This window comes from Lissotriton helveticus, chromosome 1_1 (genome assembly GCF_964261635.1).
Source record: "Lissotriton helveticus chromosome 1_1, aLisHel1.1, whole genome shotgun sequence".
NCBI classification, from domain to species: Eukaryota; Metazoa; Chordata; class Amphibia; order Caudata; family Salamandridae; genus Lissotriton; species Lissotriton helveticus.
In genome coordinates this window covers 858249170-858275138 of record NC_136057.1, presented here as the reverse complement: position 1 = coordinate 858275138, position 25969 = coordinate 858249170, and positions in this window count along the sequence as shown.

Below are 25969 nucleotides of genomic sequence, written 5' to 3'. Positions count from 1 at the left end.
CCCCCAAAAAACGACAAAAACACAAAAATCAGCACAATCCCAGCCCATCCATGGCCTCAATGGTGTTTACATTCAAGAAGACACCCCACAGAAAGACTAGGCCCATGCAACACTCACCACCCCTGGGCAAAGGGCCCCACCAGCAGCCCCAAAAAAACGACAAAAAGAACAAAAATCAGCACAATCCCAGCCCATCCATGGCCTCAATGGTGTTTAAATTCAACAGAACAGTTGTATCATGCACCCATAACCAACACTGGTCCTACTGGATACTGTGGCTAGGCTACCCACAATATATTTTATTTAAAGTTCTGAAAAAGTTCCAAAATTGTAGTTGCAGCAACTGTAATGCCCCAAACAAACTTACTTGTGAAAGTTGATTTCTAATTGAAAAGTGATCCAAAGAAAGTCAAAAAGGCCTCAAATCCAAATATCCAGCAGCACCCACAAAAAGTAATCCTTCCAGGTCAAGGTCCAAATGAAAGTGACCAGCACATGAAGAAAGCACTGGGAGGAGCCTGCTGGACAGGAACAGGAAGTTGGAGACTGTGGGGCACTTCCTTCCTCCCCCCCCCAAAAATGGACTCCTTGCAAAAAAAAAGGCCATGCAAATGTCAACCTGAGGAGTGATTCTGATAAAAATCATCATTTTCTGAAGGTTTATCCTGTTTGCTGGTGGATTTCTTGTGCAGAATTGCTAAATCTCTATTTCGCGAGTGCGAGATTGTTCCTTTCCCCCGCAACTACGTGTTCGCAATTGCGAACTCTCACGAGGCGTGCTGTGCAAGGTGGCAAGCCGCGATTACGTATTCGCGGGCGCCAAACTCCCGCGGGATCCCGCAGCAAGATCCAAAATGGCGCAGCACTCGCAAAATATGATCGAGAAAAACAACTCGGCAAACGCTGAATGACGGAAAGTGAACGCTGTGCACCACGCCGCGCGCAGCAATATTGTATCACCAAGCAAAAAATCCGCCGCGAGCGAATTCACGGATTTTCGTCAAATTCGCGAGAGTTCGCGGATTGCAAATTTGCCGAAAATCCGAAAAATCCGCGAGCGGAGCGGATTTTACGCCCATGCTTACTTATCGGGCACAGCGTGATGCCATCAATGGAGCCCATTTTAATGGCCCCATGGTGGTATTAGTGGCCACATGGCGGTATGCCCACTCTCTCAGAGTCTGACAGCACTAGCATCTCTATCCCGCACTTGGGGGGGGGTTGGGGAATGACTGATCCAGAGCTTCCAATGGGAGGGAGCGAGTGTGTGAGGCCATGGGACCAATGGAAACATCTGCCTGGTAACAAGCTACTGAGACTAGCTAGGGCTTGACACTTACAGAATATAGCTCAGTGGTTTATATGGGGGGAGCCGTGCTTCTTAAAAGAGGGCGTCCATTTGTCCACATCAGGGTATGAAATCGTCTCAGAGAATGTTCTTGCCTAGTTAGTGGTGTATAGGGACAGGGCAGGACCTTGCATTGAGTGGGCTAGGTTAGTGAATATTCAGTATAGGAGGGTAGGGGGGGCCAGATAGTCGGTCAACTACGCTGGCCTGTGGCGGTAAGGTCATGATTGGTGAGCAGTAAATTTAAGGTCCTTAGAGGGCAGCGCCATTCTTGAATGGGGTCGCCCAAGGGGAAAGACAAGTGGTCTCTCCTAGAACTCCAGGGGCAGGTACAGCATGTTGGCTACCTCGGTGCAGGGGAGGGGGAAGTCACGCTTTCTCTAGGCTGGTTGGCCACCCCGCACGTGCACAATGACGCCAGTAAATGGCGCAGACATGCAAGGGCCCCCTTTATTGGAGTTAATAGGGCATACTGGGTAACCGGGGGGTACCCTCTCGGTAAACGGGCCCTCTTCGCATGCGCACTCCGACAGGAGGGCGTGGTTTAAGTGATAAGGATCTGACACCAGTTAATGACCTGGCCATAGGCCCAAATAGGATACGCAGAAAATTAAGTATTGTAAGATTTATACGTTACATTCGGATAGAAAATACCTTATACTAGAATAATGTTAAGGTTAGCCATCTGATATCTGTATAAATCAATTGTAATCAAATGTCATGGAACGTTTTCTGCATAATTTGTTTAAATATTGTTTATTTCAATTTTTGATTTATTTGTATGTTTTAATAAATACGGCCACGGGTTGTACGACCCCGCCTCCAAAGAAATCCCTCTCATGTCCTTTTAAATAATGTTGTAACGGAAGGGTGGGGGTCCTCCGGCAGTCCCTGGCCATAGAGAAAGGTGGAGCCGGCATCAGCCCCGCCGCAGGTATGGCAGGGCGCCCCGGCCCCCACCCGCTCTCGGTGGTGGGGCACGCCCCCATCGCATCACCATGATGCGGCAGGCATTCCCCCACATCAATTGGACCCCGCGTCTCCGAGTTACCCGGAAGTGACTAAATCACTTCTGGGTCACTGTGGAATGAAGGCCAGGCCAGTTAGATCCGGCCTGGCTAGGGAGGGTTTAACACTATCCATACTCATGACGAGCTCAGCTCGTCATGAGGCACGGTTGAGCTGTGCTCATGACGAGCTGACCTTGTCATGGCCGTTGGAACGTTCACACGCGGGGATAATTTCCCCGCTGTGCTGAATGTTCCAAAACGGGTGTGGCGGTGACGAGCTCCACTCGTCATGAGCACTGCTCCACTGTGCCACTGTGCCTCATGACGACCCGAGCTCGTCAAAAGCACGGGGGCGCCGCGCGCGGCCCCTTTTCCCCCCCGCACAGCAGGTGAAAATGCCCCACAGCGAAGGGGATAAAAGGCCAGGGAGCGCGGTAGTCTGCCTCTTTGACTCCGCGCTCCACGGCCTGCCCCTCCAGCCTCTGGAAAGAGTTCAAACCATAAAAACATTGTAAAGCCTGTAAATTCCGAATGCACAATGTAAATAGGCGTGCAACTGAAATAGAAATAGGACAAAGTATACAATGACAAAGGTGAAAAAAGCCACTGTGCATCACCATGATGGAAGGTATAGAGCATCACACCATCTATATAAAAGATGATATGACACATTGGTCATTAAGGTTTTATACCGGCCACGTGAGTGCATGGAGTCATAATCATGCTAGCTTGCAATTAATCCTAAAATTCGATATAGGCATTCAGGCAGAATTTTGACCAATAAATAAATGAAACAAACACTCTCTAGTGCTGTTGTGCTGCTAAAAAGGGGAACGAGCAAGAATTATCTTGCGGAATGTCAAGTTCACAAAACATTGGTTCAAAAAGCAAAAGACAAGTGGGAATAAAGTCAGAGGAGGGCTTAGTAATTCACGTGAACTATATCTGCAGATAGTATGAAGCAGCACAAATGCTACTCATAATGACGGTGCAAACATAAAGAGAGTCTCATAGTATAGTACAATATAGTATATAGTATATTGACGTTATGGACACCAGATTGGAAAGAAACTGGGATTATTAATATTCAGGCAGGAAGTTGTGTAATTCCCTATCAATATTGAGGCCATAATCTAGAGCTTTCAGCTTAATAAGCCATTTTTCCTCTTGCTGGCGTTGTAGGACAACTCTGTTGTCACCTCGAAGAGGCATATTGACAGTTTCTAAAGTATCGTCTCTCTAAAGCATCTGATGGTAATGTCTATATAAATAAGAGCGCAATGACAAATAAGTACAATTGGTGCCACAATTCATTAAGTCATAAATGGAATAAAAACACTATTATATTGAAATTGAGCTTTTTTGTCCAAAGTAAACAGACATTTCCCACACAAGAAAAGACCATTTGGTTTTGACAGCATCCATGTGATAGGAATGGCAGGTGGTATAGGTGGCAAGAAACTGTGACATACTCGGTCTCGTATGGTCTTACCTTTCTGGTAAACAATAATTGGATTTGCAAAGAAAATAGTTTCCAAATAAATTAGTCAATAGTAAGGATGTGCCAATGTCTGCACAAAATATTGTATCTTTCATTACTGTTCCCATTAAACAAAGTAATGAGGGCAGGATGTCTCTTCTTTTCATGCTGGGGACCAAATTATCAGCAAAGAGAAATGTTCCACTTTACACATGCATTCCTTTGCTTTGCCAAAGCAGTGTGGTGTATAGCCCCTATCCAGGAACCTTGTCTCCAACATCCCAATTTCGTATTGAAATTTGTCATCTACACTGCAATTATGCCCGCAGGAGATGGACTGGATTTGGTGTGTAGGGTGTGTGCTGGTGGCATGCAAAACAGCATTGAAGGATGTTGGTTTCCTATACAAGCTGGAAACGATACTCGATGTTGTGTGTGTTTATATATATATATATATATGTATGTTGGGGTTCTGACTGCCTACTAATAACTTTAGATGTTACTTCTCTGTATACTTCGATCAAACATTCTGACGGGATACGGGCAGTAGAATTTTATCTAAACAAACGACCCATGAATTTTTCTGCCCACAACAAAATGCTTTTAGCTATGATTCGTGTCTGCTTAGAACAGAATTACTTTCTGTTCAATACCCAAATTTATCAGCAGGTCAGAGGGGTCATGCTTTTCTCCAAGTCTGGCATGCCTCCATATGGGACTCTGGGAAGAACAGGTCTTGGGGGGGCTCATTAATGAAAGAAATGCAAGAGCATGTCCCACTTTATTTGAGATATATAGATGACCTATTCTTGATCTGGCGGGGTACAAAACAAGAAGGGGAAATATTTGTGAGTGAATTAAATAAGAACAACTTAAATTTACAATTCACGTCACACATTGATAATGAGAGGGTGATCTTTTTAGATACTGAGGTTTATATTGCTGACAATAAACTATCCACAAGAATGCACAGGAAGCCCACTGCGGGCAACACTGTGCTACATGCCTCTAGTCAGCATCCCTTTCATCTGATCAGTAGCATTCCCTTTGGGGAAATGCTACAAATCAGACGTATTTGTAGCTCTGAGGCTGAATGCAGGATTATTCAGGAGGAAAGTAAGGATCGCTTTTTGGCTCGAGGGTATTCTCTGAAAATTATACAACGAGCGATAAATAGATCCTTCGCGATAACAAGAGAAGAGGCACTCCAATGTAGGGTGAAACCAACTAACCCACAGACCATGGGGACAACTGTCAAGCCTAGAGTTATTACAACCTATAGTAGACAGCACAAGGAGATACGACGTATCTTCTACAAAAATTGGAACTTAATCATAGGGGATCCTGTGATTGGCAAATTTGTTCCAAATAAACCAGACATCACATTCAGAAATCCCATGTCTATGTCCGATAGATTGGTCAGCAATTTTTTGGAGAAGCCCATTTCAGGAACATGGGGTGCACTTGGAGGGGGTTTTAAGAAATGCGCAATATGCAAAGCATGCAAAAACGGCTGCAATAAGACCCAATACAATGTACCTTTCAGGGTTGAACCGGTCAAGATCAAAAAGCGCATGTCATGCAAAACTGATTTTGCGATCTACGTGTTGCAATGCCCATGTGACCTACGATATGTGGGTAGCACACGCTTGCAAGTACACAAGCGTGTGCTGCAACATTTAAGGGCAATCTCTGGCAAAGACCAAACTTACCCTGTGGCTCGCCATTTTGAGAAAGTGCACAACAGTGATCCTGCAGGCTTGCAGTATTTCACCATAGATTGTGTACTCCCAATGAAAAGAGGAGGCGATAGAGATGCCGCACTACGATTATTAGAAACAAGATATATAATCAAACTTGACAGTAAGGCCCCACGAGGCCTTAATGCGAGCGAGGATTTATATACTTGTTTGTGAAAAACCAATATAGCAACATCTAGTGGGGTTTTTTTCAATCATCATCACGGCCTCATATTTATTATTTTTGTGATAATGTATGTTTTCCAATATGTTTTTCTGTAACTTTATTAGCATTTTGAAGTAGAGGTTGGGTTGGATTCTCCTTTACAACGAGGATAAATGCGTTGTGGCTTCACAAAATGAATAGATATGCTGCCTTCTTTCCACTTATTGAAAAAATGAAATGATCCATAAGAAAATGTAGAAAATATATTGAAAAAAAGAATGATGACAGTAACGATTAAATGGATAAACTACACGGTTATGTACTTTTTTCTTAAGGGTTTTCAAGATTGTTTATAAGGGTGATGTGCAATATGGTGAGCAAAAGGTAATCCTAGAGACACACAATAAATGCTTGCTTCTTTGGGAATTTTGATACTTAGTAACACGAAACTTTTGCAGAAGTAAGTAGATATGATTTTGCAGGTTTATTTAGTGAACATAAGAGGCCTTTTGATAACGAATCACCTTCATTTACATCATGTTGTGAATCTATGATTGGGAAATCAGTTAGACGATTTTTGGAAGTTAGACACTATGTCTTTTATTCTGTAAATATTGTAGATACTTTGTATATATTATGAAATGAATATTATAAAGATTTGTATTATATATATTTTTTCACATATAGTGTCTATGCCTAACGGTGTGTCTCTCCAATCTAATGCCTCTGTTGCACAGAATATGGACACTTGTCCTACAATATATGTTTTTCAATGCATAATATTGCTGTTGATAAGATACCTGCAGAAAACAACCCTGTGTGTCTTTAAAAGGGGTGGAGCACTAATTATAGGATGCCTCCCATTTTTGCTTGTCATTGCTATTTAACCCTTTCACTATGTTTAGCAACGTATCATGTGATCAAGCCTCTGGCTAGAGGCGAAACGCGTCATGCGGCTTGCTTGGGTGTAACTCGAAAAATAAAATTGCGCTGTTGCACAAAAAATTGGGTCTCACTTGTTCGTCTTTTGAACCAGCTCGATACTGTGACTGGGATGCTGTGGCGTCGGACAGAGTGAAAGTGATATATATATATATATATATATATATATATATATATATTACCTACTGGCGGATGCCAGTAGGTAGTTATAGTTAGGATTGATTTCCATAGGGAAATCTCAACATTCTATTTGGAATAACTTTGGCGCCGGTTGAGGAATCTGCCTGATTCGTCAAGCGGGGGCCGAGATAAAAGGGGGGTCCCAAAACGTATTTTCCCCATGTTAATTCCATAGGGCGGTCGGTCGCACTTTTAGATTTTCACCAAACTTGGCAAAATTGTAGGGACTGGTAGTCCGATGTGCCTTTGCTATGTCTCAAGATATGTGCTCCAGAGGCTTTTGAGTAATTTAGGTTAAAAAAAATGTATATATCTGTAAGCGCGCCCCGGTACGCGTACCGGGGAGCGTTCCGGGCGCGCCACGCGACTTGCGCACTGGAAGCTGGTTGGTTCTCGGGTGTCTGTAAACATTCGAAACAGTCCGGAGCGGCCGCCATCTTGTGTGTCGGTAGGATTGAGACACAAGAGGTGGCAAAAATCAAAGGGGGAAATGACCAAACGGGGGCAGGGTAGACCCCCCCCTGACCTCCTAGGTTTGATGTGGGGGCCATTAAAGGGTCCCGCGGGGTGAAATAAAAATTATTATTTTTTTCGTTTTTCACGGGGGGAGCGCCCGGTACGCGCACGGGGGAGCGTACCACAGGTACCCTGCAGAAAAAAGATTGACACAGATTCATTAAAAATATAGGTTTATTTTTATAAAGTAAAGGTAGTTCTAAAAAGAACTGTTTTTTTTTCTTTTTGTTGTTTTATATTTTTTTATGTTTTTTTGAACATTTTGTACTTTTTTTGGCTTTTCTGAACACTTTTATATTTTTTTTGTATTTTTTATGGGGAGAAACAAAAAACAGGGAATTGTAAATGGCTCAACTGGAGCATAAAAAAAATCAGGAAAAAGTAGGGTTTTTTTGGACACTTATGGTTATCACCAGCAACCATGATAAGTTTGATGCTTTGCTCACCATAGCAAAGTAACTTGTTACAATTTTTGCATAAAATTTTGTAATCGTTACACTTAGGTTGGATAGTAGCCAATGTGTCTCTTGCCCCCGGACCCGATGGAGTGGGTTGTTTTGATGTTGAGCGTCTAGACGTTGATGGGGGTAGTTTACTGCAGAGGTCCCTTAACTCTGCATTAGAGTAGTTGTTTGGATGCGCACGCATCATGTGGTGAATCATCGTATGATTCCCGAAGGAATACTTTTTCTGAGGGTTCCCCCTGGATAGCTCAGCACCACAAATTAAACAAGTCCCCTTTGCTGCGTTGACTTTTTTAAAACCCCTTGGGAGTTTGTAGAACTGCCATATAAAGTGTTCTTTGGGTTTGTAGGGCTGTTTATCTTCAGGCAGGAACTCCATTCTCTGTGCCTTCTCTTCATCATCCTCCTCCTCTTCCTCTTGACCACCAACGTAATCTTCTGGTGGTCTTTTAGATGGTGGTGGTGGTGGTGGTGGACCAGATGCTCCAGCTGCTGATACTACTGTAGCCATTTTCTGAGATAGAACTCGAAACAGGTCTTCCTCAGTCAAAGGACAAAGTCAGAATAAGGAAAAAAGGAGGGGGCTTTCATCATTTGGAAAACAAAAGTGTTCTGGACCAATGAAAAGTGATATTTTCAAGTCACATGATCCAAGCTTTCATCATTTGGAAACCAAAACTCATCTGCACCAATGAAAAGTGTTATTTTCAGATCACATGACCCGACGCGCTTACGCTACACGCCCCGGGGCGCGCCTTCGGGGCGCGTTGCGTCAGCGAGTCGAGACGTTGCGCGATCGTATGCGATCGCGTGCTTCCGGGTGCTCTTACGCAGTGCGTCATATGACGCATCACACGACTACGCGAAACGTCACGATGTTGTTTTCGTTCGCGGGAATAGCGCTAACGGGACGCTCCCCGGTACGCGCCCCGGGGCGCTTTGTAACATTGTGCTTACCCGTACGTTCACCGGTACGCGCCCCGGGAGCGCCCCAGGGCAAACAATAAAAAAACAAAACATATTTACACAATTTAAAATTTGTTATAAAAATTATTACTTTTCATACCTATAGATATTTGCTATTAAAAAACCTATGAAATTCACTGAAAAAACCATACGTTTTACACCAGTTATAGTTAGTTGAAAGTTTTACTCGCATAAAACCATTGAAATTCCCACGTTATAGTTAGTTGGACTCACTATAACTTGCGCGTGCAATGCACTGCTGATGACGTCACATATTACATCACTCATGACATGGTCAGTGACATCACTCATGACATCACTGATGACACCATCCTTGTGACAGAGTGACAGACCTCCTTTCACTGTAATGTAACCTTTGAAACACATATTCAAAAATAGAAACTAAAATTTTCAAAAAAATGGAGATACCCATACCACTTACAACAACCAATTCAATAATTCCAGTATCTATATACACATCCACTCATTCACCAACAGTTCTATATAGTCACTCATATATATACTCACTCATCATATGTAGTGATATACCTATACATCCTGTTACACACTGACAGTCATTCAAAAGTTATAGACACACATACCCACACATGCAAATAAACTATTGAACATCCATTTATTTGCATATACAGCTATACACATACTACCACTTTTCTTCTGAGGAAACTTACACATACTTACTCTCTTAAACAATCACATATAGAAACACATACTAATTTAAACCGGAACTCTTACAATCCCTCACTCTCACATATACTCACTTATATACATCAATATTCACATATACTAGATTAAAACATATGTAGTTACTGATAAAGACACTAGCGAGACAGTCATTCACTCATTAACACACACATATACACACTCATCCCCCCATACAGTCCTGCACATATGCTGTCTTCAAAACATATACAAACAGAGAGTCAGTTATTCATGCATCTATGTGCTAAGTAATACCCTCACCAAACCATATAGACACTCATACTGATATTAAAAAAACATCTAATAACCCATATACATACACATACAGCTACTCACCAACCCATGCAGCCACTTATACACAAAGTGAAACACTAATACATATATTTAAATATTTAATAATTATTCACTAATATTTATTTTTCAGAAAGACACACATTCACTGGATGGTGTCATCAGTGATGTCATGAGTGATGTCACTGACCATGTCATGAGTGATGTGATATGTGACGTCATCAGCAGTGCATTGCACGCGCAAGTTATAGTGAGTCCAACTAACTATAACGTGGGAATTTCAATGGTTTTATGCGAGTAAAACTTTCAACTAGCTATAACTGGTGTAAAACCTATGTTTTTTTCAGTGAATATATATATATATATTCACTGAAAAAACCATAGGTTATAGACCATATATAGTTAGGAATTAGCATTTAAAAAACCTTATTTTACTCACACAAAACCATTGAAATTCCATATATAGTTAGTTGCACTAACTATATATCGCGCACCCGCAATCCACTGCTGATGATGTCACATATTACATCATTCATGACATGGTCAGTGACATCACTGATGACATCACTGATAACATCTCAAATGACATCACTGATGACATCACTGATGACAACATCCAGTGACTGTATGTTTCTATAAAGTTAAAATATGTCTTACATATTGAAGAATGAGTGGAAGTATAAGTGTCTGGACGAAGGATTTAGTAGGTGCATGACTGAATGTATGAGTGAGTGATTAAATGTGTCACACTGAGTGCATGGGTTAGTGACTAAACTGTCTTAATTTGTGCATCATTATGTCTGTTGTTCTGTAAACTGCTGCATGTGTTGATCAGTAGCTATATGATTAACTATATGGGTTATTGATTGATTGTCCAAGTATTTGTATGGGAAACTGAGTGTGTGTGTGGCTGGCTGGGAGGTGTGTGACTCTGTGCAGATCAATGTGTACTTGTATCAATGATTGTATAAGAGAGTAAGTATGTGTTAGTATATGTTTGAAAATGTAAGGTGCTCTATGTTTAACTGTATAGACAAGAAAATGGAAGTGTGATTGATTCTTTACAGGACTGACTAGGTGTGTGAGTAACTCCATGGATGAGTGGCAGAGTGTGAGTGTCTGTATAGGTGTATGAGTGCATATGATAGTGTTGTAAAGATGAGTGATTGTATGTATGAATGATTGTATGGGTGAATGAGTGAATGTGTGTGTAGACGTAGGAATCAGTGAGTGCCTATGTAGTAACTAGTATTGGTGTGTCAATGGTTTCAAAAATGATACTCTGTATTTAACACTGGGTGTAACAGAGGTTATATTAAAATGTGAGGAGATGCATTGTATTGTCACATGAATTATATCATCAGTGATGTGGTCATTGATGTCAAATGAGATGTCATCAGTGATGTCATCAGTGATGTCATTTGAGATGTCTTCAGTGATGTCATCAGTGATGTCACTGACCATGTCATGAATGATGTAATATGTGACATCATCAGCAGTGGATTGCGGGTGCGCGATATATAGTTAGTGCAACTAACTATATATGGAATTTCAATGGTTTTGTGTGAGTAAAATAAGGTTTTTTAAATGCTAATTCCTAACTATATATGGTCTATAACCTATGGTTTTTTCAGTGAATTTTCAAGGTTTTGTAAATGCTAATTCCTAACTATATATGGTCTATAACCTATGGTTTTTTCAGTGAATTTTCAAGGTTTTGTAAATGCTAATTCCTAACTATATATGGTCTATAACCTATGGTTTTTTCAGTGAATTTCAATGTTTTTTTAATAGCAAATATCAAAAGCTTTAAAATGTATTCTTCTTTAAATCGAAAAATATATCTTATATGTTTTTAATACAATTTTTTTATATATATTTTTTTTAATAATTTTTTTTGTTTCGCTTCCGGTCCGCGAACCGGGTAGCTTCCCGTTAGCTCAGTTTGGTGCCGCGACCTGGTCCGCGAACCGGTAAACGTTCCGTTAGCGCAACTGCCGTGTTAGAAAACAACATTGTGACGCGTTGCGTAAGCGCGACGTATCGCGTTGCCGCGTAATGCGTCTTATGACGCGCCGCGTTAGCGCACCCGGAAGTGTTCCGGAGCGCGAACCGAGGCGCGAAGCGCAGCTCCCCGGTAGCGATCTGGGGCGCGTCGCGTAAGCGTGACGTATCGCGTTGCCGCGTAATGCGTCTTATGACGCGCCGCGTTAGCGCACCCGGAAGTGCTCCGGAGCGCGAACTGAGGCGCGAAGCGCAGCTCCCCGGAAGCGATCCGGGGCGCGGCGCGGAGCGCGTAACGTAAGCGTAACAGGTCATATGACTTGTTAATAAAACTTTCTATTGGTTCATTTCACTTTTGGTTTCCTAATGATGTAAGGCTAGGTCATGTGACCTAAAAATAACACTTTTCATTGGTTTAGAACATTTTTTTTTCCCAAATGATGAAAGCCCCCACCTTCTTTCCTCACTCTGACTTTCATCTTTGTGAGAGGAAGACCTGTTTTTGCTTATTAAAATAATGGCATCTGTAGTAGCTGCAGCTGGTGGACACCCACCACCACCACAACCACCTAGGAAGGAAGGACCACCTCCACAGTTCCTTCCCAACCCAGAGGAGGAAGAGGACGAAGAAGAGGAAGAGGAAGTACAGCCAAGACAGTTTTTACGTGAGGAGCCCCGGATATCTCACCACAAAGAAAGTTTTATTTGGCAGTTTTTTTCTTTTCCTCAAGGCCAAAAAAAAGTGAATGCTCGCCACGTGACATGCCTCATATGTAAAGATGTTTTATCTAGAGGCACAGATAAAAAGTATAGTTACGGCAACTATACTATGCACCGTCATATGCAGAGGTGGCATCCACTGAATTACAGCGTTGCAGAGATGCGTCACCTTCAAGACAACCCACCAACTCCTATGGCCAGTACATCGGCACAGGTAACTCTGTCGGGCCAGAGGCGCGGGAAACGGTGCCAAACATTCAACAGAATTTTGTGCACATGAAGATAGTGTGCCTTTATTGTGGTAACCTACTCTCATGTGCAAATATGAGTATCAATTTGATAAACAGAGCATTTGAAAACCACAAGTGCTCAAAACGCCCCAAAAAATAAAAAATTTTTGCTCCTGTTGAGCCCTTTCTAATGCCTGTTTTTCGTTGTTCCCCCTCAAAAAAAACAAAAAAATATAAAACCGTTCAAAAAATACAAAAAAAGTAAAAAAATATAAAACAACAAAAACAATAAAAAAAAAGTTATTTTCAGAACTACCTCCCCTTTATAAAAAAATTGCTAGAATGTTTAGCACTCTGGCAACCTCTATTTCTTTTGGTTCGCTTCCCGGTTCGCTCGCCGGTACGCGAACCGGGAGCGAACCCAAAAAATTTTTTAAAAAAAAAGAAGAGTAAGTATAAGGGAAGGAAACAGAGAGTAATGTTAAAAGAAAGACAGCTATAGGGAGTAACACAGAGATACTGTTTAATAGATCTATTTACCGAAGAAAAGATGGAAGAGGGTATAATTGTGAAAAACAAAATAGATAAGGAAGTGGAAGAAAAAAAGGAGAGTAGAAGAATAATAAACAAGAGTTTCTTAGAGAATGTGAGTGAATGTTCAAAATAAGATTAAAACATGTGGAATAACAGAGAGAAAAAACAGAAAGCAGAAAAGAAGAAGTAACAGAAAAGGAATGATTGAAACAGCAAAGAAATGTAAATAACATAGGGGCATATTATCAACATAGTGGATAAAATTATCGCTGCTTTTATCGGCAGAAATCTGCCGCTAAAGCCGCTTTGCGGCAGAAAACTGCCGCTAAAGCCGCTTTTGCAGCAGTTTTCTGCCGATAATGACTGGTTTTATCGGCAGAAATCTGCCGCTAAAGCCACTTTTGCGGCAGAAAACTGCCGCTAAAGCCGCTTTTGCAGCAGTTTTCTGCCAATAAAAGCAGCGATAATTTTATTGCCTGTGTTGATAATATGCCCCTTAGTGTGCTTGAACTACAGGGAGAAAGCATAATGAACTATTAGGGAAAGAGTGATCAGTCAGAGACAGTGAGAGTAATAGAGACGGAGTGAGTGAACAGGAGTGAGGAACTATGAGAACAGAGAGACTGAGAAAAGGAGTGGAAGGAGTAGAGTAAGTAAGTAATAGAGAAAGGAATGAGAGAAGTAGCAAAGGCAGGAAACTGAGGGTTAAAGAAATGAAGTAGTGGAACTAATAGAAGTTAAATGTGATAGAAATTTAATGAAAAGAGTACAAAACATTTACCTTATAATTGTCGTTAACTTAGTCACTTGTTATTTTTATACTTTCAATCTGTGAAAGAAAGAACAAAAATTTGAAAAATATTAAAACATGTATTTAAAAATTAGAAAAGACAAGGGAAAAGATTGAAGGACAAACAGTTTTTCAACAACTTTGACACTTACAGAAGCCTCTGCTTCTCCATGCCCCCTACACAGTCCTAAAAATATACATTTTAAACTAACAGTATCTTGATGCAGATGAAGTGAGGCCTATCTTGCAACATGGTGCATCTTTTGCACTGCTGCTGCATCACATAAGTGATGCAACAGCGGCACAAAAGAGGCGCATGGCCATCATAAATCTGCCCCTAACATTTTAAATGATTGATTCAGGATGCCGATAAGGTGTGGCCTATCCAGGGGTTTGTTTGAGGTGAGGCCTACACAGGGTTACAGATGAAATTTAGACTTGTTGAAGAGTACAGAGGAGATAATACATGTCCATGCCTACCAATGAAGTGAGTCATGTCCACTGCACTCTTTAACAAAGGCCAGACCTCCTCTGTCTCCCTGGACAGGCCTAAACCTGATCTGCACAATGTGATTCGTAATGTTAGGAAACACAGGTGATGTAATTGAAAAAAGTGCAATTTCTTTTGCTCATTTCACAATCACATCACTTGTGTTTCCTTTGCTTAGGTATCTCATTGTGCAGATGTAGTCCAGCATATGAAAGAGTACGCAGAAGTGCAGCACTGCATGCAACAACTTTGACACTTACTGAAGCCTCAGCTTCTGCATGCCCCCTACACAGTCCTAATTATATACATTTTAAACTGACAGTATCTTGTTGGAGATGAAGTGAGGCCTATCTTGCAACATGGTGCATCTTTTACACTGCTGCTGTGTCACAAAAGTGACGGAACAGCGGCGCAAAAGAGGCGCACGGCCATCATAAATCTGCCCTTAACATTTTAAATTATTGTTTCTAGATGCTGATAAGGTGTGGCCTATCCACAGATTTGTTTCAGGTGAGTCCTACTCAGGGTTGCAGATGAAATGTAGGCTTGTTGAAGAGTACAGAGAAGATAATACATGTGCAGGCCTACCAACGAAGTGAGTCATGTCCACTGCACTCTTGAACAAATGTCAGACCTCTTCTGTCTCCTGGAACAGGCCTTAACCTCATCTTCACAATGTGATGTGTAATGTTAGGAAACACAGGTAATGTAATTGAAAAACGTGCATTTTTTTTTTGCTCATTCCACAATCACATCACCTGTGTTTCCTTTGCTTAGGTATCTCATTGTGCAGATGTAGTCTATCATATGAAAGACTACGTAGAATGTGAGCACTGTATGCAACAACTTTGACACTTACAGAAGCCTCAGCTTCTCCATGACTACTACACAGTTCTAAATGTATATCATAAATACAAAAAGTACAGAATTAATTATACATGTTAAATGGTTTATTTTTGCTGTTCTCAGAATTTATCAAATTTCACTAAAAACAGTGACTTGAAGGTATTCATCATATGACAGCGGGGAAAAAAAAACACAATCAAAATGATTGTGTTTAAAAAACCCATATAACATAACCAATCAGAAATCAGAACTCCTGAAAAGTAACTTACTTTCCATGACGTCGAAGGATATCCTATGAACAGCTTACACTCTGTTGTGCTGTTATTATTTTCAGCCCGCCACTTTCTGAAAGAAAAGCTCCATCGTTTTAACAAATATGTTACATACAATAAATGACTTCTCGCTCTCTACCGCACTTTTCCACAAGGCCAAATCGTGTAAGAGCCATTTATAACTCTTGGAATTCTTCTAAGCAAATCCCGTCATTTTGTATTTCCGCAACTTTCAGAAAGAAAACGTTCAAGATCACTTTCACAATCCTGTACTAGTAATATCTCACCCTTCTTGCTCACTCATGTTCCACATTTCCTATGACACTGATACTGCTTACTATGAGGCACATTACACTACCTCTATGACTACTACAATTATTTAATTCTCTTGATCACAGTGGATGTTGTCAAAGGACCATCATGTCATATAATAGCTGCAGTTAGAAATGTTCTTCCTAAAATCAACAACTGTGTAGCCACAACATTTGTAATTAAAGTTGAAAACTTATTTTCATCAGGTTTATATAGTTGGAATTTTTAAATGACATTATAACCAAAAGTTTGTTCAAAATATGTCGACAGCATTGCAGACTTACATTACCTCTACTCCATGTTTTGATTGGCTGCTTGAATTAGCTTATTAAAAGAAACAGTTTTTCCGAACTCATTCAAAGTGCAGTTATTTTTCCATGACATCAAGTGTTATGGTAAGAACACCGTTTGCTTTGGGAAATACTCTGTTGTCCTTTAACTAATCCGTGCCCACCACTTTCTGTAAGAAAACCTTTTTTTTCAGTAACTACTTAAAACTCAAAAATACATTTTGACTCTGTACTACACTTATCCTCAAGGCCAAATAGTGTAGGAGCCATTAGAACCTCTTGAAATTCCTCAGAGCAAATCCCGAGATTCTTTCCCTAAAATTTTGGTTGTAAAAACACCAGGTAAGAATTTTTAAGGTCAAAAGGCAATTTTCTTTTTAAAGTTAAAACAGAATCATTGCAGAATGACCAGCCGTTTCTAGACTTCAAATAAGCTGTGTAATGTCCTGATGTTGTTGAAGGACCGTCATGATATATAATTGCTGCAGTTACAAAAGTCCTTCCTGATATTGACAACTGCGAAGCCACAACATTTTTAATTAAAGTTGTCAATTTTGTTCCATCAGGCCTACATCGTTGAAACATTAAAATGACATACTGGCCATATGTTCGTATAAATAATGTGGACAACATTTCAGACTCACATTGGCTACACTCCATGTTGTGATCAGCTGCTTTTACTAGCTTATTAAAGGACACTGATTTACTGTCTGGCAAAGTTAAATATATAAATTTTTCTGAGTCTACACTAGTAGTACTTGATACCCTACAGTTCTCGCAGTCATGCTGCCATTGATAAGAAAGCCCAAACAGGTGATCTACATCTACACCTTCATCTTGCAATACATCAAGCATATACATTAAAAACTCCTGACAATCTTGCTGAATATTTTGAGAGAATTGTGTTTGACCTGAACATTTGTCAAACAGATTTCGAATTTCAGACACACTTTCTATTTTTGTTCTATCAGTGCTACATTTCTCTAACACAGAATTCAACAAACTGCAAAATCTTTGATCCGAATTGACCACAATCTCTTCTTTTAAATTTTCTAGAGAAAACAAAACATTAACCACTACATTAGCATAGCAGTTGACACCAGAACTGTTTTCAAATTGAAAACTAACAACATCTTCAACAAAATCCTTTTTCTTTCTGCTTATAATTTCTGGTTCATCGACTTTTCGTCTTTTTGCTACAACCTCTCTACTATTGGTCACATTTCTTCGTTTCCGGCCTACCACACGTTTCTCAAACAAAGGATATTGAGGCAAATGTGGCGCATACTCTCTTCTTAACCTATTGTATTCCTTAACACAATCTAGATCCGCACAAATGTTTGTGACATCACACTCAATCAAGTACAATCCCGATAAAGTTCTGACTCGTGACAATGCCACATATGCCATACCCTCCTTGAACACAGAACTGCCAATATTCACCAAGGCACTGTCTACACTTAAACCTTGCGATTTATGGATTGTCACCGCATATGCCAAGCAAACAGGAAACTGCTTACGGCGAACATATAAGTCTTTTACAAGCAAAAACCTAGCAAAGCAACGACCAATTAGCTGTACTTCCTCAATGCCATCAAATTTAATTTTTAAAAATTCAATTCATCTCTATTTCTGTATTTCTCAAAATCAACAACATTACCCATTGATCCATTTACCAGACCTCTTTCAACATGTAAATTCCTTCTTAAAATTATACGGCAATTTAAGCACACATTCAGAGTCTTTTCAAAACCAGCAGTTTTAGATATAGTCTTCTCTAATGAATCCAATTTTGATTTCAAATTCTCAGACAAAATAATTGTTGCTCCCATATGCTCTACTCTGTCAATAGCTTCCAGCTTCACAATCTCTTGGTTTTCTAAATGCAACATTTTGTTGTTGAAGATGGCACATTCTGCAAGAGTTGGCATCAAACATATTCCAGATTTCTTCTCAGTAATTTTCTAAAAAATATTCTCAGGCACAACGTCTTCTTCTGGATACAAATTTGACAGTAATCGTGCATGTAAAGCTTCTTTCCCATGCTCGGTCACTTTTCCGATTCTAACATCTTGTAGAATATTCTTATAATCTTCATCCTTTGCTTGACGCATATTTTCACGCAGTTCAGCATAATTGAAGTTTAACCATATATTGACGTTGCCAATACTCCCTAGGCACTTCCTGGTATCTTCATGCGTGAGCATTTTGAACACAGGTTGTCCTTTCACTGGTGTCAGCTGCAGAAGATCACCGAAAACAATGATGTGTTTGCCACCAAATAACACATCATACTCTGTTTTAAGAACTTCTTGCATTCTCAAATGCACAAAGGCAAGCATGACATTGGAAACCATGCTTACTTCGTCAATGATAAGAAGTTTCATTTTCCTCAAGACTCTTGAAACTTCACAACAAGCATCTCCAGATAACTTGTGGTATTGTAATTTGTTATCATGCTCCACTGGCAGCATCAGTAGACGATGCAAAGTAATACCTTTAATGTTATGTGCTGCCAGTCCAGTTGGAGCGGTGACAACACAAGACAGCGATGACTCAGTCCTTTTCTGCAAATAACATGAAATTGCTTTAATGAGGAAACTTTTTCCAGTTCCCGCTTCTCCACTCACGTACAGTCGGACAGGCTTCAACGACGTACATGAGCACTCTTTCTTCTCATGACTTAATACATGATCAATTTGGTTGGTAACTTCGTCATATATTTTCCTCTGCTCAACGTTGAGTTGTCTTTCCAAGTCTTCTAAGTTAACCGCATCCTCCTGAGCATGTGCCATGGCTCTTTCCACTTCAATCATGGCAATAGCAGCTTCATTTTCGATAACTGGTCCTCCTAGTGGATCCTGACTCAATAAAACAGAACTCTGACTGTCCTGAGAACTGTCTCTAGCAATCTCGGCTGCAATCGTTGCTTCCTGCTCGATTTCCGCATTCAACATTTCTAGATATTTGGGAAAAACAGGACATTCTATGGTCTCCTTGGCGGCATTGAAAGAGTCTTCGTAACAGAGGAAATCTCCAAGCAGTTCCTCTTCTGCACGCCAAGGCTTGAAAAGTTGCAAAAGTGCTAAATAGAAAAACTCTTTTTTTTCAGGAGATTCGCCACTCAATTTTCGATGGTTTACCAAGTGGCATTTTCTTTGCTTGACCAGACATCCCTCACTTCCAATTACAGCATACACTCCTTTATCAATATCTTCTTTGATGTTCCTCTTGAATATATAATTTTGTAGAACCTCATACAGACAAACATTCTCGAGGTGACTGCTTCTATTTGGATAATATGTATCCAACATGTTGGTCTTCAAAATATCGGTACTGTTTGGCTCCTTTTCCGCCAAATACTCAATTTCCCGCACAGGTTTCAGAACTCGATTACGCGTTGCGCAAGACCAAAACTCGCCCAAACGATACTCCTGGATTTGGCATAGAGACTTGCTGAAGACAACCGGTCAGAACATTCGTAAGCTCCGATTTCTCGATGTGACAACATCTTCAGACTGAAACTGTACAACTTCTTACTGAGGCTCTTTTCATGGGAAATGTCCTCCCACATATCCTTCAATTCTGTCTTTTCTTTTTTGGTGATGTAAGATGTCACATACCGAGCCACAGCCATACAGTTATCAGCCACAAACTGTATATCCATGTTAGCATTCCACATGGACAAAATCACTGGGTTGTAGTCGTTGATGTACTTGGACTCTTCGTTCCTTTTCAAATTGTATGTGTTTTTAGGTGATTTCTTCATCACATTATGTCGCAGCGAAGACATCAAACTGTTCACTCTTCCTTTTGAAATCACCGGTCGTGGAAAGGCGAAACGACATTTGGTGTAGAACTTGTCCTTGTTTCTGAATTTACGACGACAGTACTTTCCACAACGATGGCTTTGGAAGCGTAAAACTTGTTCTCTTAGGCTTTTGTCTTCCTTTGCGTTTGGAACAGCACATGTAGAATACTGTTCTATGAAACTCATCACTAAGTCTTCTGGGTCTGTTCCAAATGTAGGTGCATCCTTGATCCACAGCAGCATATGTATATGAGGAGCACCTCTTGCTTGGTACTCCTTTCTCCAGAAGAAATCCAACACCTCTCCAAGAGGTGGATTTTTCTTGTTCATGATGAAAGACATCATAGCTTCAAATCTATGATTGAAGTACCTGCATACATTCACTGGATCCAAAGAGCACAGTTCTCCGGGTGTCTTGAATTCGATATTTTCAATGTTTCCATGTGCCTCTCGTAGAAATTCAAGTAAGTCTTCCCAGCCATACTCGGCACAGCTGAGAGTGAGGAACCATGTGGGAGTTCCTAAGTTCCTCAGCATACATTTTATATCACCATGACGACGGTACCAGTACTCATTAGTACCACGCTGACACGCCATGAGATTAATCAGGTGAGAATCCAAAATACTGTCTTGCACATTGACTTTATCCATAAAGTCACTTGCCGAGATGTTTTGCATCTGTACACCACTTTTCAAGATGTGGTTTACTGCATATGACAGTCCAGACAGATCACTTTCAAACAGGAGATTAAACAAATAGGGAATGCATTGACGAAACCTAGGATCTTCTGCATACAATCGTAAAGTCCGGTATTCAGAAGCAGGAATTTGATGAGGTCGCTCATCATATCTTCCTCCTTGACCTGTTGGAAATAGCTGTGGGAAACACCGAGCTTCCAAACTTTCCTCCCAAACACTAATGGGACTCCCTTTGGCTTGTTTCATTTGAAACAACTCAATAGCATTCCCCATGACTTCCTTGGAATGCAAAGGATGAACACTATAATGTTCATATATTTCTTCATTTTTAGAGGGTTCTACTTTCTCAATTTGACCAGCACACAAATCGCTATCCTCTTTTTCACTTACTTCCTCTTCTGCAACATATACATTCTTGTAGTACTTATTGGTTTTTTTCAAATACAATGTTGCCTTTTTGACTTTCCTAACATCAACTAAATCTTGCCATATTTTCTTACTCTTTGTCACAACCCCATTAACTAAGATAACCAGAGGTTCCTCTTCCACTTTTTCTACTCCAATTGTATTAATGTTTTTCTTCAAATCTAGAGGCAAATAAACAACTCTTCCCTTTAATCCTCTCTGTAAATCTGATGGAGGCAATTTCCCTGTCTTTGGCTCCATTCTTACAATAGCCTGAAAGGGATGGATACTTTGAATCAAAATAGATTCCTAAGTATTTAAATCCTTCAATTCAGAAGGAATCTCAACCAATTCCAGATTATTATGAACCGCTCTAGCAGGCATCCGGTTTTGATTTAATTTGTTACAACAATAAGTACACACACGTTGATCCAATCCCAAATCAAAGCAATTTTCTACCATCAAGTATGTTGTGAAATCCTTCCATTCACTATTATTTTCCCTTTCACTTTTCGCATATAAATCCACTAACTTAGTCTGATTCTTATAATAAGTGCGTCGACAACACACACAAGTGAAATTAGCCCTCTCACTTGATTTCACCTGAAACATGGCAATTTCCTTCTGAAAATTATCTGTACTGGAAACCTGTACACTATCTTCCACATTACCCTCTTCTTCTGGGTCAATTTCAACATTCTCCTCTTTACTTGCAAAGTAACAAAACTCAATTTCTTCACAAATATTCTTCACATCTATTTCAGAACCATGCAAAAGAGCAGTGCATAATTGTTTAAGCATAATTGCTGGACTCTTAGCATAATACAACATTCTAACTAATTTCCTCACTTTATTATGATGCACTGCTAGCATCCTGAAATGATGAAAAACACTCTGGCATACTCTCCTGGAAAGACAAGCCAGTGAATGACCATGCAAACCTGTCACTTCTCTCACTCTGCAAGGATCTAATTCTTGCAACAACTTAATTTTCTGTTTTAAACTTTTCTTATTAAATGTCCGTACAAAATCACAAAGCAAATTGATGGAATCCTGTCGCACACTGCAAATACTACTACACTTCCAGATATACACTGGTCCCTTAGGACGTCTTCCTAAAACCTCATTACCTAACACCTCTTCTGCCTCTGTTGTCACAAGTTTTTCTTTTTCAACTGGACAACCATCTTTCACCTCATAAGCTCGACCACTGGTGTCAACTGCATGCACCAAATCATTATCCTGGAAATAACTCTCCTCATTAAAAAATGCCTCACAACTTGAACTATGCATCCATTCTCCTGAAAAAACTTCACAAAAATTACTACGATTAACTGTTCTCTTCCATCTACTATTTCTTTTGAAATCATAAATTGCCTTGTTTAGCTTCCTAATTCTATTGATTATCAAAATAAATAACTTTTGCTTAATTTCAAATGCCTGATCAATAATTTTCTCAACTTTTTTTTTTCTCTTATAAAAAACCACTTTCTGTTGACCTTTCTTAATATTTTTTAACAAATTGCCAATTATCCTGTTGTGGAACATTCGTCTACGAATGTCCCTAAACTGATTTTTCCTTCTACTACCATGCACAGAGTTATCTCCTGCTCTAGCAGTAACATTTTTGATTGGCCTTTCCTTTCCGTTTAAATTGGTTCTCTTTTTCTGGACTAAAACATTTTCTGTAGTACTACTTTTTTTTCTACAAATGTTTCTTATGAATGATTTCGTTGTCTTACCCGGAGCTTTCTTGGTGACTTGACGAGTTTTTATTGTAGAGGACTGCTGCAAGAATTTATTAAGCTGCTGTCTTTGACGTTTTGTAGCCTTTCGGTTTCGTTGTTTAGATGGCATTATGTACTTTTGAAATGATCTGCAGTTGAATCTGTGGTAAAATATAATTAAAAATGTTATTAACCACTATTAGCAAACAGTAAATCAATAACAGTCGTCAAAAATTTAACACACTACTTGTCATTTTTACATACAATAATTTTTAGTGAATTGGCAAATTTAGTAGTCACAAATAGTAGCAAAGAAATGGAATGCTTCTACATTTGACCTGTGCTGTTTTATATGTGAATCTGAACTAATTTTATGAGCATATTTGACTATTTTATTAAAGACACTACACACAACCTGTTTTTGAAGTTGTGTTTAATTTTAAATGAAACGGTTTACATGTTTACTTTTCATTTCCAGTAACTTTTAAAAATAAATGTTTATAGTTCCATAGGCTCAAGCAGGTCAGCTTCCCACCCTATGTCATACAATTCTGACAAATCGGCATCCTCATCATGTTCTTCATCATCCTCAGGATTTAAATCATCCAAGGGATCTACTTCCACTGACGTTTCAATGACAAGTTCAATGATAAGATCGAGATCAACGGATTGCTCATTATCACTCATGGTTGATGTTGTCGTTATCTTTAAAGAAAGAGAACAACAATGAGATGTTGCAGAGTAAGAGACAAATCTCAGAGACTATAATTGTAAAATTGTTTAACAAGAGTAACATTTTGCAGCTATTATTTAGCCATGTCCAGCGATGCTGAGGAGGTGAGGCTTATGTCCAAGTTTTCAGTGAACAGGACTCATCTCTTCTTAACCTTGGATAAGCCTCACCGACTCTGTGTCCCCTGCTCATACTTAAATGTAAAGGGGCAGATTTATGTTAACTGGCGCATCCCCAGGGATGCACCAGTTAACGTGCACCGCTGCTCTGCCACCCATGGTGTGCCGCATTTACAATGTGGAGCACCATTGAGCAAAAACAGCACAGATGCGTCACGCATCTGTGCCGCAAAAGCGGCACATTGCAGGAATCACGTCGTAAGCGCGACATGTCTACTGCAATGCACAGGGGCAAGCCACACATTGCATGGTGCATCACTCCTTATGCCTATTTCAAACAGGCGTAAGGATTTGATTCAGCAATGCCATAAAGCTGACTCAGTGAAATCTTCTAAATTTCACTGTGTTAGTTTTACAGGGCTTTCATGCAAATGAATGCCCACCCTGCAACAAAACGCCTATATGAAACCTGACGCAGGTTTCATGTGGCACAGGACTTTACACCGTGACACATCTGCCTAGATGCATCAAGTTGTAAATATGTCGCCACATAGCGCATCTTTTGCGCCGCCGCTGCGTCACAAAAGTGACGCACAGCGGCGCAAAAGAGGCACACGGCTATCATAAATCTGTCCCTAACATTTTAAATGATTGATTCAGGATGACGATAAGGTGTGGCCTATCCAGAGGTTTGTTTGAGGTGAGGCCTACTCAGGGTTGCAGATGAAATTTAGGCTTGTTGAAGAATACAGAGGAGATAATACATGTGCAGGCCTACCAATGAAGTGAGTCATGTCCACTGCACTCTTGAACAAAGGTCAGACCTCTTCTGTGTCCGTGAACAGGCCTAAACCTCATCTGCACAATGTGATTCGTAAAGTTAGGAAACACAGGTGATGTAATTGAAAAATGTGAAATTTCTTTTCCTCATTTCACAATCACATCACCTGTGTTTCCTTTGCTTAGGTATCTCATTGTGCAGATGGAGTCTAGCATATCAAAGAGTACACAGAAGTTGAGCACTGTATACAACAATTTTGACATTTACAGAAGATTCAGCTTCTCCATGCCCCCTACACAGTCCTAAATGTTTACAGTTTAAACGGACGGTATGTTGTTGGAGATGAAGTGAGGCCTGTCTTGCAACATGGTGCATCTTTTGCATCACTGCTGCATTGGTTTCATGTGGCACAGGACTTTACAGCATGACACATCTGCCTAGATGCATCAAGTTGTAAATATGTCGCAACATAGCAAATCTTTTGCACCGCCGGTGCGTCACAAAAGTGACGCACAGCGGCGCAAAAGAGGCACACGGCTATCATAAATCTGTCCCTAACATTTTAAATGATTGATTCAGGATGACGATAAGGTGTGGCGTATCCAGAGGTTTGTTTGAGGTGAGGCCTACTCAGGGTTGCAGATGAAATTTAGGCTTGTTGAAGAGTACAGAGGAGATAATACATGTGCAGGCCTACCAATGAAGTGAGTCATGTCCACTTCACTCTTGAACAAAGGCCAGACCTCTTCTGTGTCTGTGAACAGGCCTAAACCTCATCTGCACAATGTCATTCGTAAAGTTAGGAAACACAGGTGATGTAATTGAAAAATGTGGAATTTATTTTCCTCATTTCACAATCACATCACCTGTGTTTCCTTTGCTTAGGTATCTCATTGTGCAGATGGAGTCTGGCATATCAAAGAGTACACAGAAGTTGAGCACTGTATACAACAATTTTGACATTTACAGAAGATTCAGCTTCTCCATGCCCCCTACACAGTCCTAAATGTTTACAGTTTAAACTGACGGTATCTTGTTGGAGATGAAGTGAGGCCTGTCTTGCAACATGGTGCATCTTTTGCATCACTGCTGCATCGGTTTCATGTGGCACAGGACTTTACAGCATGAAACCTCTGCCTAGATGCATCAAGTTGTAAATATGTCGCCACATAGCAAATCTTTTGCCCCGCCGCTGCGTCACAAAAGTGACGCACAGCGGCGCAAAAGAGGCACACGGCTATCATAAATCTGTACCCAACATTTTAAATGATTGATTCAGGATGACGATAAGGTGTGGCCTATCCAGAGGTTTGTTTGAGGTGAGGCCTACTCAGGGTTGCAGATGAAATTTAGGCTTGTTGAAGAATACAGAGGAGATAATACA